The following is a 17,562-nucleotide window of genomic DNA, read 5'->3' on the forward strand; positions in this document are numbered from 1 at the left end:
AAGCTTCAAGAAATCAAAGCTTGGACCCACCTGTCAACTCATCAAAGAAAAAGGGTTCCAAATATATGATTTTATCTTAAGCTTCTGAATTTTAATTTCTTACCATTCTATACCTCAAGATTTCCACGTGGCTGACAATTGCCATTCAAAAATCACCTACAAATAACAAGCTACTAAGCTCTGGACTCTGACAACCTATGCCTCAGTTCAGCTCTGAGCAGCTATGGAAGGCATCCTCCCTGTCCCTGTAATAGCTGCTAGATAGGTTGAGACAAAAGGAAACTTCCTGACATAAGAGACAATGTAGCTACCTGTAAAGCCAATTGACGTACAAAAATAAACTAAATTCATCAATAGGTTGATTTATTAATTAAAATAGTTCTTAAAAGAGAGTGCCTGCCCAGAAAGCAGGAAACTTCCTGGAATTCTGGGAACTGCAGTTCTTCAAGATAATCCCTGTCCAGAGACCAAGCAATATCCTGGAATTTCTGGGAATTGTTGTTCTTAGAAGATAGTGCCTTCCCAAAGATCAGGTAATTTCCTAGAATTCTGCAAGTTCTAGTTCTTAAAAGGTAACACCTGCCCAAGGACTAGGACTCTGGATATTGTGCTTCTTAAAGTATCACAACATAGCCTTATATATAAAAGGTTACGGTAACAATGGGATTTGTTCACAGAAATCTGAAAACATATATTGAAGGTATCAACTAACAAGTTTCCAAATGGCGGCTCTAACTAGATTCCATTTTAGTCAATATTTAAATTTAATAAAAGCTAATTTTTAACTTTACTTTCTGTCCCTAATACATATCTGTTTCAAACCTGGGACAAGAGGCTGAGGTGCCTATTTACCACATCACACCTGGACCTGGCTGCCAAGAATTTCCACTGTTCCTCAGTCTTTACTTGTTACAGGGTATGTGTTACATACTCAGTCCTAAGTTTAAAATTTTGAAAAACTAGCAATGGTCAACATAAAGACAAAAAAGACCATCTATACCTCTAACAATGCAATCGGCAATGACAATAGCCACTCTAAAAATAGTCTACTTCTACAAAATCTACAAACACACTCTAATCTTGATAAGATGGCATTATCCCATCTATGGAATATGGAAGGAACCTGTCCCCCTCCTCATAGCGGGAGGAGGTTCCTTTGCTTGTGTTTTTTTTTCACAGAAAGGACCAGCCAAGGCCTATTCAGGTCCCAGCCAGAAATGTCCAACATCACCCTGCCAACCAGAAAGATGGCTTGCCACTCAATGACTGGTCAGAAACAGAGGAGATGGATAAAGGCCACCCCTTCCAGAACAACAAAATCTCCTGATCTGGTGGTGACTGCCCATGCCATATGCCCCTCAAACCCTCCTTCTCTGCTATTTTAATGACAGTCTTTGTTCTGTCACAGGCATGAACTGCCTCTGCTCAACACCCTAATTCTCAACTCAATACTCACCACTGATTTTTTTCCCCTTCAGGAAGCCTATGAGGACAAAACACCATGAAATTGGATCCATGAGTGATAGCAACTAAGGATGCTGGTCCTGTTTTACAATCTAAATAACCATCTCACCATTACTATAATGACCCCTGGAATGAAAGGCAAAGAACAGGAGTCGAGGGAAAACTATATCCCACCACTTTTGTTGCACATCCCTCTGCTGATATTCTTATTTCTCAACAGCTGGTGTGGGTCTCCCAGTCCATACTAACCCGTGAATATATCTTCAACAGGAGACACAACTAAGAAGAAATGCCCAGGCCACTCTGGTCACAGTCTCTTCAATATGTTGTTAACTTTTCCCTTTCACTAACCACCCCAATGCCTCTAACTGCTTCTTTTATGCATTCGGAAATAGACCTCTGCTGACAGCTGTGCTGGTCAATACACACTTCTTCATCCCAGGACCAATGTCTCACTAACATCATTTCTTCCAGGCTGACGTGCATTGCTCTTCCTCTTCTTTGGTATCAGGGAATGATAAGCTCCTGCATAGACAACCCCTGCCAGGGTTTTCTACCCCTGTTGTGGTTGTTCCATAGGTCTATGTATATGAGCAGGAAGAAGCAACACTGTTGTTAACCAAAGATGAGAGACAGTCCTTCCTTTACTGGTAGGAATAGGACTTGTCATCTCCCTTGGATCTTATGGGGCAACAACAACTGCCATCCTTCAGACACATCCTCTGACTGGAGATTCAGACACAGACTTGATCAGACAAAGACATCTACAGCTGAGAGCCTCCAGTCACTCCTAAGACAGATAAATTGTCCTGTCAGGGTTGTGCTCCATAATAGAAGAACACTAGACATAATAACTGCTGAACATGGGGAGACTTGCTTGGTACTGGGGGAAGATTGTGGCTTCTATGTAAACAAATCAGATGTTAAAACTAATGTTACCACCCTCAAAATACTCCACTAGACCTGCTCTCAAATTTTCATCCATAGAGCAAGTTAGCTGTTTCCATACCCCCTCATTTTCTCAGCTCCTACCTTCTATCAGAACTCTGATTATGCTATGTTTTATTTGGATGCTTACCCCCAGCATTATTCATTTCCTCTGCTGACAAATCACCACCATTGCTAAAATGACCAACAATCAGGTCATGATTCACAACCAGACCCTGGACCTTTCTAACACAGATGAAAGGTTCCTCAAGGTTTACAATGACACCTCTCCATTAAAAAATATAAAGGGAGAGATGCTGGAAGCCATTGCTGGCTGGTCGATGTCCCAGTTTGCCATAAGTATAGCAGCTTTTCCCATAAACTTGGTAAAATGGAGCTCTCTCCCTCTTGCAGAGCTTGCTGCTCTCTACTTACCCTTACCTGGAGAATGTCCCTGGGCCTGGAGGACTGACCTGATGTAAAAGCTATCTCTAAAACCAGATGGCTGATTCATCTTTAGCTTGACCCAGGCACAGATTCCTGCTAGAAGATTTATGCTATAGGCTCTGCTGTAGGGCTCTGCAGAACCCTACTGCCACATGCTAAGACTTGTGATAGGAGGGTGCCACTTAATGAAAACTAGGGTTTGTCCCCAATCTCTCCAATCTTGTACATGTCTTATACTCTGTAATAAAAAATAGCTGATTCGCCAAAATCTGTCTCACAGGGGTGTCTTTGTTCATGCTCATGGGCCACTAAAGCTCGGTCTTCCCATCTCCTTCTCCCCCCCCCATCTGGTAGCCAACAGGCTTAGAGGGGATGGACCCCCATGAATGTCATTGTCTTTTACTTTGTATCTTTGGTCTAGTCATACATTTCCTAATTCCTGGAATATTGACTAAAGATAATCATTGTACAATAAATATTAGAGTGACATAGAAGTTCATTCGAGGAAAACTCATTCTATTCAAGACAGTGGAATGTCTGGCCTGACTGGAGAGTCAACATTCACATCACATGCGTCAAACACCTGGCCAGCAGATTATGCCCCAAGAAGGAAGGACAACTCCTAGGAGCACTGGCTCACCGTAAGCCATGCTTAAGAAGAGGTTTGTAAGAAAAAATTTCACTTTGATGAAATATTGTATTTTCCTTCCCATATTCCCACACCCTAACACAGGCTCTTACAGATTACAGCCATGCTGCTCTGAATTGCCTTTCCTTTTTTTCTCTGATCTAAGCATGATTGCCTGCTATGGGATGGTCTGTATGTCAAATGTGTTGCTGATTGGTCAGTAAATAAATCACTGATTGGCCATTGGCTAGGCAGGAAGTATAGGCGGGACAAGGAGAAGAATTCTGGGAAGTGGAAAGCTGAGGGAGAGACACTGCCAGCCGCCATGATGACAAGCCGCATGTGAAGATCCTGGTAAGCCACGAGCCATGTGGCAAGGTATAGATTTATAGAAATGGATTAATTTAAGCTGTAAGAACAGTTAGCAAGAAGCCTGCCACGGCCATACAGTTTGTAAGCAATATAAGTCTCTGTGTTTATTTGGTTGGGTCTGAGTGGCTGTGGGACTGGCGGGTGAGAGAGATTTGTCCTGACTGTGGGCCAGGCAGGAAAACTCAAGCTACAAATGACGCCCAACGTGTTGGCAAGAGTTTCCACCTAAAACCTGAGTAAAAAGATTCTAAAACGGAGCTAAAAACAGCTCCTAGTTGTCTCTTTTAAGCTAGCGGCAGCCTGCATGTTTGAGCTACTATGGCGGGTTCCTGGCGTACATGCTCGACCTGCAGTATGGCGGGAATGAGGCCTCTGCAAGTGGCACATTAAGCTGTGTGGTGGATTTAGCCTATGCTAGTACAAAAAAAAAAGAGGTTTCTGGGCTACACGCTGCTTTGATAGAAGCATAGACTCACTATTTCTGAGAGTTGATGGCTCCCAGAGCTGGCGGAAAACGTACTACCGCCATGTTGGGAAGCTAAAGTGGGCGGAACCAGCAGCCACAGCGCCAGCGCCGTTTCAGGCTTAGAAGGCTACAGTTTAAAGCAATAGGCTCAAGCTAGTATAAAAAAATAAGCCACGTAAAGATGGCTACCACACAGAGAATCTGGATTATGTTCTCTTTGATATTCGTAACTGAAGAAAAACATTTGATTACAAAAGCTGTTGAGTTATGCCAAAATGTATATTTTAAAGGTACCTTGACTTCAAAATTTGAATGTAAGGATATGTTGCTTTGGAAAGGAGGCTCTGCTTTTGTTTCCACAGAAAGCCAGAGGCTATGGATTTGTTCCAGATTAAGATGCATCAGGTTTGACCAGCCAAGACCACCTGAAAGGTCTCCGATGACACCATGGCCCAGATGATGCAACATCCAGAACCATTTCAAGGCAACTGGCTCAGACGATACACCCTCATGGACTACTCCATAATCCTAAAATATTCTTTGTGTCCCCATAAGATACAGCACCCCCCTCCAGCAGGAAGTAGTAAGAGAAGCTATGCCCAAATTCCCAAATATACCAAGCTGACTTTGGAGATGTGTAAAGGTTAAAACCTTCATTTTTAAGAAAAGAAAAGGGGAAGTGCTATGGGATGGTCTGTATGTCAAATGTGTTGCTGATTGGTCAGTAAATAAATCACTGATTGGCCATTGGCTAGGCAGGAAGTATAGGCGGGACAAGGAGAAGAATTCTGGGAAGTGGAAGGCTGAGGGAGAGACACTGCCAGCCGCCATGATGACAAGCCGCATGTGAAGATCCTGGTAAGCCATGAGCCATGCGGCAAGGTATAGATTTATAGAAATGGATTAATTTAAGCTGTAAGAACAGTTAGCAAGAAGCCTGCCATGGCCATACAGTTTGTAAGCAATATAAGTCTCTGTGTTTATTTGGTTGGGTCTGAGTGGCTGTGGGACTGGCGGGTGAGAGAGATTTGTCCTGACTGTGGGCCAGGCAGGAAAACTCAAGCTACAATTGCCACAATGGTTTTTAATTCTTTAGTATTTCTTGAAGTCCCACTCCCCACCATGAGGCTGTCTGCCACTGTGCGATCATCTCTGTTCTGGCTTACCTCAAGTTCATGGCTCTTTCCCAACACTTGTTGGTTCACAGAAGGAAAAATACCAGACTGCTGATGACATATTGATGATCTTCCTGAAGGACTTCATGCCAGTATGATTTTGAAAGTGTGAAACAGTACTGTACAATATGCCCCATTGGAAATACATTCAACAAATCCCTTGATCTACACTGGAGTGCACCTCTCCACACCTGATGACACCACACATTGAAAACTTAGATGCTCCCAAAGGAAACATTGGAAACATTTTCTAACTTCTGACAGCTATTCCTTAGCATCCAACAAAGTCATAAACATTATCATTAGCAAGGTAAAATTGTGATTTGCCCTCAGGACCAATATTTATTCCTTCATTGGAGGTTTCCCAAAGTCTCCATGCAAATACTGTCACTGACACCACAGATGAAAAGGTAATGCACTCTCTGAGGAATGTAAGTCTAAATAAATAGTCTTTATTATGATCTATACTTTTATGAACTGGTACTCTGTGTTCACTCAGTCATCTGTACAATGCTCCATGGAAAATATTGAAGATGTAAGCCTTTCCTTATACCTGTCTTGGGGAAATAGATATAGAGAAGATTTTCAAATGGAGAAGTCAGAGCTCTGTTTCCCCCATTAAGCAATCAGGAGCTGGCCAACATCCTTGTGAGCATCTCCATCCTTCCTGTGGCTGGATAGGTGGGATTATCGCAACTGTAGATATTTCCCTAACATTCTCTTCTCCCTACTGAAACTCTTAATGGTTCAGATAGTTGCTTTTTTGTCTCTCATTTACCTAACAATGTCAGTGATTTCTTCATGCCAAGGAAATGTTTATTTCACAGATTAGCACTTAGTTGAAAATGACATTTAACGTGACATCTCTATATGGGATGGCTGATTTTTTGCTGATGGGTGGAGACTGACAGTTCTTCTGGAAAATAATATACAAAATAAGTTGTGGACTCAACAAAAGTTTTCAAAGACCTGATTCAAAGACATGAGTTTTAAAAGAATTTTGCTGTGCAAAAAGTGTAACTGTGATGGTGTATTAACACCTTTTGATTGAGTGTGGCTGAGGGAAGCTGATGATGGCTCAGTTACATCTCCAGTGTCTGCTTCAACATTAAAATAGTTAGGATAAAGGAAATTATGAATAAAGGAAATGCTTTGGTACTTGGGGATTTTCCCCATATATATGTGTAAATTAAGTTCTATAAATGTTTTGAAAATCGTTCCCCTGTGAGATGTGGGGTTGGAGAAGATCTTTCCCATTCTGAAGGCTGTTGTTTTGTCCTATTGACAGTGCCCTTACCTTACAGGAGCTTTTCAGTTTCATGATGTTCCATTTATTAATTGTTGATCTTAGAGCCTGCACTATTGGTGCTCTATTCAGGAAGTGGTCTCCTGGACCAATTCGTTCAAGGCTGTTCAATTTCAGTGTCGCTGGGTTTATATTAAAGTCCTTGATCTACTTGGACTTGAGTTTTGTATGTGGCTATGGATATGGATCTATTTGCAATCTTCTACATGCCAACATCCAGTTATACCAGCACTATTTGTTGAAGACGCTCTGTATTTTTCATTGTATAATTTTGGCTTTGTTTCAAAATCAGATGTCCGTAGGTATATGGATTTATATATGGGTCCTTGATTCCATTGGTCAAACTTTCTGTTTTTATGCCAATACCATGTGGTTTTTATTACTATTGCTCATTAATACAGCTTAAAATCTGGGATAGTGATACATCTGGAAGTTCTTTTATTGTACATGATTCTTTTGATATCCTGGGTTTTTGTGGTTTTCTGTATGTAGTTGAGTATTATTCTTTTGAGATCTGTGAGGCAATGTGTTTGGGATTTTAATGGCGATTGCACTGAATTTGTATATTGCTTTTGGTAGGAGGGTCATTTTTACTATGTTAATCCTACCAATCCATGAGCATGTGAGATCTTCCCATCTTCTGATATCTTCAGCAATATCTTTCTTCAAACACTTGAGGTTCTACTCATACAGGTCTTTCACTCGCTTGGCTAGAGTTACACAAAGATACTTTATATTTTTTTGTGGCTATTGTGAAGGGTGTTGTTTCCTTGATTTCTTTCTTAACCCATTTATCATTTGTATATAGGAGGGCTACTGATTTTTTGAGTTAGTCTTGTATCCAGTCACTTCTCAGAAGATATTTACTGCTGAAGGAGTTGCCTTGTAGAACCTTTGTGGTTGTTTATGTATATAAGGATGTATATGTATAAACTGAGGTTCATATTTGTGAACAGAAAGCTGGTTACTTTTTAAATTATTTTCTATCACTTTGCTGATCTGTATAAAATTTCCTCAAAAGTTGATTGGTTCTTGTTTTGCTACTTACTTTTCTTACATGATTTTATGAATTATAAATTTGTTTTCTTATCCTTTTTAAGATATAGTAATTTTACTTTATGCTTATAGTGTTTAAACTGCCTGTATGTCTGGCACCACATTTGTGCAGTGCCAGAAATGCCATGAGAGGACATTCATTTTAGGGAACTGATGTTACAGATGGATGTTAAGGACCATGTGGGTGCTGGATTTGAACATGAGTCTTCTGAACAGCTGTCTCTCTAACCTCCAATTTGTATTTCTTAACACATTTTATCATTGAGGGGAAATGTTGCTTTCAAAAGATAAAAAAATGTGTTCCAATGTTCAGTGTTCATATGTTTTTATGCCATACTGTGTTACAATTGGTGTCATGTTGACCAAGAATGATACAGCTGTATCACTAATACACTTCCATCATGAGGTGAGGGAAAATTCATGAAGTACAAAATAATAGTCTGAGTTGTCTATGCAGTGTTCTCCAGGCCAAGCTCCTATACTGTGATACAATCATATCATAGAAGTAAAGACTCAAATCATTCATTATGCTCAGACATTGAGAAGTATTTTGAAGACAGCAGTGTTCCTCCTGGTCATCACTCCATTCTGCACAGAAGACCTCTCCATGACTTCTCAGATAAAGCTCCAAAAACCACTGAGGAATTGACTCTCCAGATGTTTGTGCTTTCCCAGGTCAGAATTGGGACTGTGGCCAACTTTCTGTTTGTCCATAATTTCTCTCCCATCTTTACTGGCTCTCGACTAAGGCCCACACAGGTTATTGTCACCAACTTGGCTGTGGCCAATGCCTTCTTTCTCCTCGTCACTGCATTTCTAAGGAACGTGATGGTTTTTGTTCCATGGAATCCTCCAACTAACCTGCAATGCAAAATTGAGTTCGTCATTCACCTGGTGGCTCAAAGCACAAACATGTGCTCCACCTGTGCCCTGAGCATCCATCAGTTTGTCACTCTTGTTCCTGGTCACTGGGGTAGGCTGAGGCTCTGAGGAAGAGCCCCTAATGTCCTGGGTTATTCTTGTTACAGTTGTTGGTTGTTCAGTATTTTAAATAACGTCTACATTACAATCAAAGTCAGTGGTCCACAGAGCACAGGCAATGACACTAACAATATAAGAAAGTGGGTTTGCTTCACATCTGGATTCAGTGTAGGCATTGTCATCTTGCGTTTTCCCATGATGCCACATTCATCACCATCATGTTCTGGACCAGTGTCTCCATGGTGCTTCTCCTCCATAGACATCACCAGCGAACACAGCACATCCTTGCTGCCAATCAGAACCACAGAGGCCATGCTGAGACTAGAGCAGCACACACCATCCTCATGCTGGTGGTCATCTTTGTAAGATTTTATGTTCTAGACTGTATTTGCATTTTGTTTCAGGTTTCCTTTGTAGACTTTCGCATCTGGTTGAGGCATGTAGGTGAAGCTTTGACGGCGTGCTTCCCTACTATTTCTCCCTTCCTGTTGATCTTTAGGGATCCTAAGGATCTCTGTTCTGTGCTCTTCAACTGCTGAAAACCACAGTCAACATGACAAACATAGAAGACAGCTTTACTAACAGCCGTACACACTCTATTAAGTAAAAGTTGTTTGAAAATTCTTCCTCATAAACCAGACATGTTGATTCACTGAACTTATCCCAGCACTGGGAAGACTGAGCCAGGAGGATTGAAATATAATCAATGGCATGTCAGGTTGTAGAGTGAGATCCAGGCCAACTTGTAAGAAGGAGATGCAGTCTCACAATTCTGTATCTGAACCCTAAGAAAGAATATAATAAATAAATGAGAGAAAAAGAAAGAATAAGAATGCCAGTCATCACATAAATATCCACCACCGCCTTAGGAAATCAATGTGTTACTGTTGGTGTATTGTATTAGGTCACATGTAATCCATACTGCAGCCTATATATCCATATTCTTTTTATTCTTTTTCAAAATTTATTTATTATATTATGGACACAGTGTTCCACCTGCATGTATGTATGCACACCAGATGAGGGCACCAAATCTCTTTATAGATGGTAGTGAGCCACCATGTGGTTGCTGGGAATTCAACTCATGACCTCTGAAATGACAGCAAGGACATTTAACCTCTGAATCATCTCGCCAGCCTCTATATCCACATACTTCATTATTTTTCCTTTCTTGTCAGATGTCTATACATATTCATGTTTATTGTTTCAACAGTTTATAGAAAATGTCTCATATAGATGATTATAACAACCCATATGTTAGTGTATAATTGTTATAGTGTATCATTATAAATGCATGTTAATTGGCAGACATGAATTTTACTGTTGAAAATGAAGATGTGTGCTTATCCTAGAGTCTATACCCATATAAGGCACCTGAACAATATTAACATGCCCTGCTTTTCTTGTGTCTTTATTGCTCTTATGTTTATCTTAAATGCTGGTGTGTTGGGTAAGGAAAATGTTCTGCAATGATAAATTGATACTCACATATTTAGGTAAATGTTCTTTGTCTCTCCCTAAAGAAATTTTGCTGGATGGACAAATATCCATAAAGCTGTAGAAGCTTCATTTATGGGATTCACTGCATGAGATTAATTTGTATTTAATCATTGAAAATCAAAACAAAGCTTTTATTTCTTAATAGTATCATTTAGTTTTTCCTGTTTATTTTGCCTTTCTCCTGATGGTATACTCTATTGACTGATTTGAGCACAGTTTATCATCTTTAATATTACGGCTTTTAATTATTGTTTATTATTTATTTAGAAATGAAGGCGAGCCACAAAATACTCACATTCTGGTTAGAACAAGTGTGGAGCTCCTCACTGGATATATAAGAATGATATGGTGAATCTATCTCACCTCCAATATGCCCTATATTGCTCTAGGATTCTCTCAGCATCAGCAACCATGAACACACAAGGAAGAGTACATCTCCATACCAAAGTCCAAATCTGAAGGTAATATACACTGTTTGGTATCGACTCATCAGTTAGATACATAGTGATTACATATAGGTGTGTGTGTGTGTGTGTGTGTGTGTGTGTGTGTGTGTGTGTGTGTGTGTATGTGTAGCTGAAGTTTTCCTGGTCCCACCTGGCTCCCTGCTGTCCTGCAATCCCACAGCTGCTCAGACCCAAATGAACACACAGGGGCTTAATATTAATGAAAACTGCTTGCCCATTAATTAGCTCAGGCCTACCACTGACTAGCTCCTACACTCAAACTCATCCCGTTCCTGTTAATCTATATGTTGCCACATGTTCCTTGGCTTTACCTGTGTGCCCTTACATGCTGCTCCCTGGAAGGCGTGCTGGCATCTCCTGACTCAGCCTTGCTCTCCCAGAATTCTCCTTTTCTGCTTATCCCTCCTATACTTCCTGCCTGTCTACTGGCCAATCAGAATTTTATTTATCAACCAATCAGAGCAACACATTCACAGCATACAGAAAGACATTCCACCATTGCCCACATGGGTGTTTGTGTGCTTGTGTGTGTGCTTGTGTGCGTGTGTGTGTGTGTGTGTGTAAACTTACTTTTGATGAAGCATAAGGAAATTAGGAGATTCTCAGTGCATAGGGTCCAGCCTGTCTTTAGCAAAAATGTGAATCTTCTGTCCAGAATACACATGTGCAAAACACATCACTGGTTCCTTCTATAATCACTAGTCATCAAGTAAGAGTCATCATTTGCAGCCTTCCACTTCATGGAGGATCTAAAGTCTTTTGTGTGTGCACTGCCAGGAGCTCTGTGAGCTCACTGAGAAGCAGGCTCTGGAGATGGGGTTTGGTCTACTCAGTTGAGGCACAAACACTTGGTTTCAACAGTCCTCTAACATCCCTTCCCTGAGTAAGGATGGGCTCTGACACTTTGACAAGCACCAATGTGAACAGCAAAACAGGCCAAGGGGAGAGGCATCGTGCACTTCATAACAACTGAGGAGAACACTGTTCCAAGGAGAGGGAGCTATTGTCCATCTCTAGATATAATGATGTCTACAAAAGAAATAGTTATGGGCTGCTCATCCACCTACAGGATAGAGGGGACATATGTCTTAAACTCCTCAAGATGACATTTTATCAGGGCTTTTCCTTGTTTTTCTGTTGGATGTTGTCAATTTCAATTGGTTGATATTTTGCTTTGATACATCTGGTATTTATTCTCAAATGAGACCATAACCATGCATATATGAGAACATTTCCTGGACTGTACAATGCAGAAAATATTGTTGAGTGACTTGTTTTATGTGGCATTTTCAGGGGAATAACAACGCTTCATAATTGAACACTATGTATACTGGAAATATTAATTTATTTCTGCTATGTTACATATGAAGTTTGGAGCTAACTTTCTTTTGAACTTAAATCAGTATTTTGCTCTGTTTCATCATATGATGACAGGAAAAAAAACAAAAATGAAACAGGACACAGATAAAGATATTGTTGAAAGGGTGGGAGAATGAAAATACCTTTAGGAAAAAAAAGTGTATAAAGTTTAATATGGCTGAATGATTTTCCAGCATCAGGAAGAAAGTGTGCAAGCCTGACAAAGTTATGAAGGTCTGGGTAAGTTTGAATGGTTGTGACAGGTGAGATATTGATATGGCATCTGGGATCTTATCTTTGTAAGGTTGAAGTTCAATACATTGAGTAAAAATGGGATTTTCTCCAAGTATTGGTCTTTCCTTGGTGAGTTTTACAAGTACTGCCTTAAAAGAACAAAATATTTGTTCAATCGATATGTATTTTGATGGATTAGGCTCTTTTGTATGATTAGTGGCTATTGTAAAGGGTGATGTTTCTCTGATTTCCTTCTCAGCCTGTTTGTCAATTGTATATAGGAGGGCTATTGATTTTTTGAGTTAATCTTGTGTCCTGCTACATTGCTGAAGGTGTTTATAAGCTGTATGAGTTCCTTGGTCAAATTTTTGGGGTCACTTATGTATACTATCATGTCATCTGCAAATAACAAAAGCTTGACTTTTTCCTTTCCAATTTGTATCCCCTTGATCTACTTATGTTGTGTTATTGCTCTGGATAGAACTTAAAGTACTATATTGAATAAGTATGGGAAAAATGGACAGCCTTGTCTTGTTCCTGATTTTTGTGGAATCGCTTTTAGTTTCTCTCCATTTAGTTTGATGTTGGCTGTTGGCTTGCTGTAAATTGCCTTTATTATGTTTAGGTATGTTCCTTGTATTCCTGATCTCTCCAAGACCTTTATCATAAAGGGGTATTGGATTTTGTCAAATGTCTTTTCAGCATCTAGTGAGATGATCATGTGTTTTTTTTCCTCTCAGTTTGTTTATATGGTGTATTACATTGACAGACTTTCATATGTTGAACCACCCTTGCATCTCTGGCATGAAGCCTACATGATCATGGTGGATAATTGTTTTGATGTGTTCTTGGAGTCTGTTTGACAGTATTTTATTGAGTATTTTTGCATCAATGTTCATGAGGGATATTGGTTCTCTTTCTTTATTGTATCCTTGTTTGGTTTAGGAATCAGGGTAATTGTAGCCTCATAGAAGGAGTTTGGTAATGTTCCTTCTGTTTCTATTGTGTGGAACAATTTAAAGAGTATTTGTATTAACTCTTTTTTGAAGATCTGGTAGAATTCTGCACCGAAATGATCTGATCCTGGGCTTTTTTTGGTTGAGAGACTTTTAATGACTGATTCTATTTCTTTAGGGGTTATTAGTCCGTTTAAACAGTTTATCTGCTCTTGATTTAACTTTGGTATGTGTTACTTATCCAGAAATTTCCTGGATTTTAGATTTTCTTTTAGAAAATTTCTTTTAGATTTTCCAGTTTTGTGGAGTACAGGTTTTTGAAGTATGACCTGATGATTCTCTGGATTTCCTCAGTGTTAGTTGTTATGTCTCCCTTTTCATTTCTGATTTTGTTAATTTGGATGCTCTCTCTCCCTCTTGGTTAGTTTGGATAAGGGCTTGTCTACCTTGTTGATTTTTTCAAAGAACCAATTCACTTATTGGTGGATACTAGATGTAAAGCAAAGGATGACTAGACTGCTACTCACAACTCCAGGGAGGCTACCTAGTAAAGAGGACCCTAAAAGACACAGGGATCACCTAATAACAGAGAAATGGATGAGATCTACATGAGCAAACTGGACGTGGGAAGGTAATGAAGGGCAAGGGTCAGGAGAAAGAGAGCTTAGGGGAGCAGGAAATCCCAGCTGGATCAAGAACAGAGAGGGAGAACAAGCAATAAAAGACCATGATAAATGAAGACTTCATGGGAATAGGAAGAAACAAAGTGCTAGAGAGGTCCCCAGAAATCCACAAAGATACCTCCACAATAGACTACCGGCAATGGTCAAGAGAAAGCCAGAACTGACCTACTCTGTAGATCTGATGGCCGAACACCCTAACTGTCATAATAGAACTCTCATCCAATTACTGATGGAAGCAGATGCAGAGATCCACAACCAGGCCCCAGATGGAGCTCCAGGCGAGAAAGAGAGGAGGACTTTTATGAGCAAGAAATATTGAAACCATGATTGGAAAAAGCACGGGGACAAATAGCCAAACTAGTGGCTATTTGAATCAAACTATGAACCAATAGCTGAGGAGCCCCCATGGAACTGGATCAGGCCCTCTGGATAAGTGAGACAGTCGATTAGCTTGAACTTTTAGGAGGACCCCAGGCAGTAGGACTGGGTCCTGACCTTAGTGCATGAGCTGGCTTTTTGGACTAGGGCCAATGCTGGACATTTTGCTCAGCCTAGGTGAAGGGAGGAGGGGACTGTACCTGCCTCAACTGAATCTGCCAGGCTGAGCTGAATCCCTAGGGGTGTCTTTGCCCTGGAGGAGGTGGAAATGGGGAGTGGATTGGGGGGGCAGAGAGGGGGTGTGGGAGGAGGGAGGACAGGGGAATCCGTGGCTGATATGTAAAATTAAATTAATTATAAAATTAAAAAATAAATGGATTAGGCTCTATAGGCTTTATTTTCCAGCTCTGTCTAAATATTACCCAGTGGTTATTAATACCAGCCTTGGAGAGATGACTGAGCAGTTAAGAGTTCTTGTTACTCTCACAAAAGACCTGGGTTTGGTTCACAGTACCTACATGTGGCTCACAAACATCTGTGGTTCAGGTTCCAGGGGATTCAATGCCCTCTTCTGACCACTCACGGTACCAGACATGTGTTTGGTGCACATACACCTATTCAAGCAAACATTCATACATTAAAAATAAAAAAATAATTTTTCATTTGTTTCCTTTTATTGAAAATAGACTCTGTTCTCATACAATATATTATGATGACAGTTTCCCCTCCTTCTTTTTAACCCTTCCCTCCCTGACTCCCTCCCTTCTTTCTTTTTTTCCTTCATTCATATCTTAAGGTCTGGGGAGGCATTTCAGTAAGTTGAGCATCCACTGTGCAAAACTCACAGGTTGAGTTGAATCTCCAGACCTGTCATAAAAGTGGACAGAGAATCAAGTCCCATGCTGTCCTCTGACCTCCACATATGTGACACGTCAGAAGCACCCACACCCACACAATTGTAGATAAATAAATAGTAATAGTTAGTAATGAATTAAAGTATCTGGTGGGTGCTGGGGGATTCCAAAGAGATGCAGGGTGGTTCACTTCTTGGGTCCTAACTTGAGGTGATCTCTGTGGCTACCTGCAATAGCTGAACTTCCTCCTGTGGGAAATAGATATTTTAATGAACATGATGGTGTTGATGATGAGGATGGAGATGGAGAGGATGATGATGAAGATGACAGGAATGGAAAGGATGATGGTGGTTATGATAATGGGTGAGTTAGCATGTGTTTCTGTCTCCTAAATATGGAGATTTAACTTGACTGTACATCAGTATATACATAAATATATAAATAAATGTACATAAAGTATATACATAATATATGAATAAACATACATAATATTAGATTCAGTAAAAGACAAAATAAATTTAGGTATATTTAAATTGAGTATACTTAAATTTAATTTATAAAACATAAAGTAATTGTATATAATTTATAAATATATAAAAACATTTATGAGCTTGACTGTATATGAGTGGTGTATATAAATAAAAATTATTTGCCTTATATGTGGTACCTAAATCTTTCCAAAAATTGGGTTTTTCTATATATTGTCTATGGTATCTAGAGGGTAGAATTGTTTTAAAATGCAATGTGATATATTGAATAATCTTATCATTTATGATGATCTTTCCTACTCTGAAATTTAATTATTCTTCTCTATTTTCTTCCACAAATTAATATGGTTACTCATAATTAGATTTTGAACCTCTATGGTATGATGTGCTGATTTGGTCTCATTGATTGACTTACCACTACCAGTTACATCAGCGTATATATTGCCCAGCCACTTTGTCTCTAAACTGTCTTTTGGGGCTGGAGAGATGGCTCAGTGGTTAAGAGCACTTGCAGGTCTTGCACAATACTCTGGTTTGATTCCCAGCACCCTCATAGTGGCTCACAATCATCTGTAACTCCAGTCTCAGAGCATCTGATGCCCTCTTCTGGCCTCTCAGGACACTGCATGCAAACACATAAGAAATAAAAACAATAAAAAAAATCTTTACAAAAGAATGTTTAAGCTTTTCTTATTACATTTTATTTGCTGTGTGTGTGTGTGTGTGTGTGTTTGTGTGTCTGTATATCTGTGTGTGTGTGTGTGTGTGTGTGTGTGTGTGTGTGTGCATGTGCACACACAGCATGGCCCATGTGTGGATGTCAGAGGACATCTTTCAGGAGTCAGTTTTCTCTGTCCACTATGTGGGTCCCAGGGATTGAACTCAGATCATCCATAGCAAGTGCCTCAACCCACGGAGCCCTCTCAGAAATCCCCTTATCAGTTTTCTAGCACCTCCCACTTGACACCAAACAGCCTCCCATGGACTGTGCTTCTTCTGTAACTCTCTTCTACACTGAATTTTCTATTCTCCTGCTCCTACAATGTACTGCTTTACAAACACTGTTTCTCCATCAGCATGATCTGTTAATACACCTGTGTGTATTCTATACATCTGATCCAATGACTACTATTAATATATTTTGTGTACATGTGAGTGTAGTGCCCACTGTGGCCAGAGAAGGGCGACAGTTCTCTCAGAGCCAGCCCCCTAACATAGGTACTGGGCGTCAAACCCAGGTCCACTGCAAGAGCAGCCTGTGCTCTGTGGTACTCTTCTCTATTCTTTTGCTAAGAGCCATTCTGGTTGGAGTTAGATGGTTCTCATTCTGAAAACTGTGTTTGCATGATGAATAGAGATTCTGACAAGTTTGTTCAACTCTTGGCTTTTGAAGTTAGTGTACAAAGCAGCCACTTCCTTATGGCATTTTCAAACAGTCTTGGTTGACCCTCCCCACATCTCCCCATCTCCCTGCCCTTCATCCCTGCTTCACTTTCCCCTCCCAGTGATTCCCCCTTTGCACTTTAATATCACACCATCACACTTTTTATTATCCTTCCCACCATTTTCCTTTACTCTCCCATTCCCCACCTTTGCTGGGCTCCTTTCTAGTTTCCTGGCAGTGAGGCATACTCACCACACAAAAATAAACTCATGTAAAAATTAGGAGCTAGGATATGCATATGAAAGCAAGGAAGCTCCATTTATCCTTAGCTTTGCTTACCTAACTTTACATAATATTCTCTAGTTTCCTTCATTTCCCTGGAAGTATCATAATTTCATGTTCTCCTTTTGAGTGACTATGATTCCTTTGTGTAAATG

General features: G+C 40.1%; 1 pseudogene; it reads left to right on the top strand.

Annotated features, from left to right (window-relative positions):
* The first annotated feature begins 2,591 nt into the window (after positions 1-2,591).
* On the top strand, positions 2,592-9,361 carry LOC131902581 (vomeronasal type-1 receptor 4-like; annotated as a pseudogene).
* The last annotated feature ends 8,201 nt before the right edge of the window (positions 9,362-17,562 follow it).

Source organism: Peromyscus eremicus, chromosome 1 (genome assembly GCF_949786415.1).
Source record: "Peromyscus eremicus chromosome 1, PerEre_H2_v1, whole genome shotgun sequence".
Classification (NCBI taxonomy): Eukaryota; Metazoa; Chordata; class Mammalia; order Rodentia; family Cricetidae; genus Peromyscus; species Peromyscus eremicus.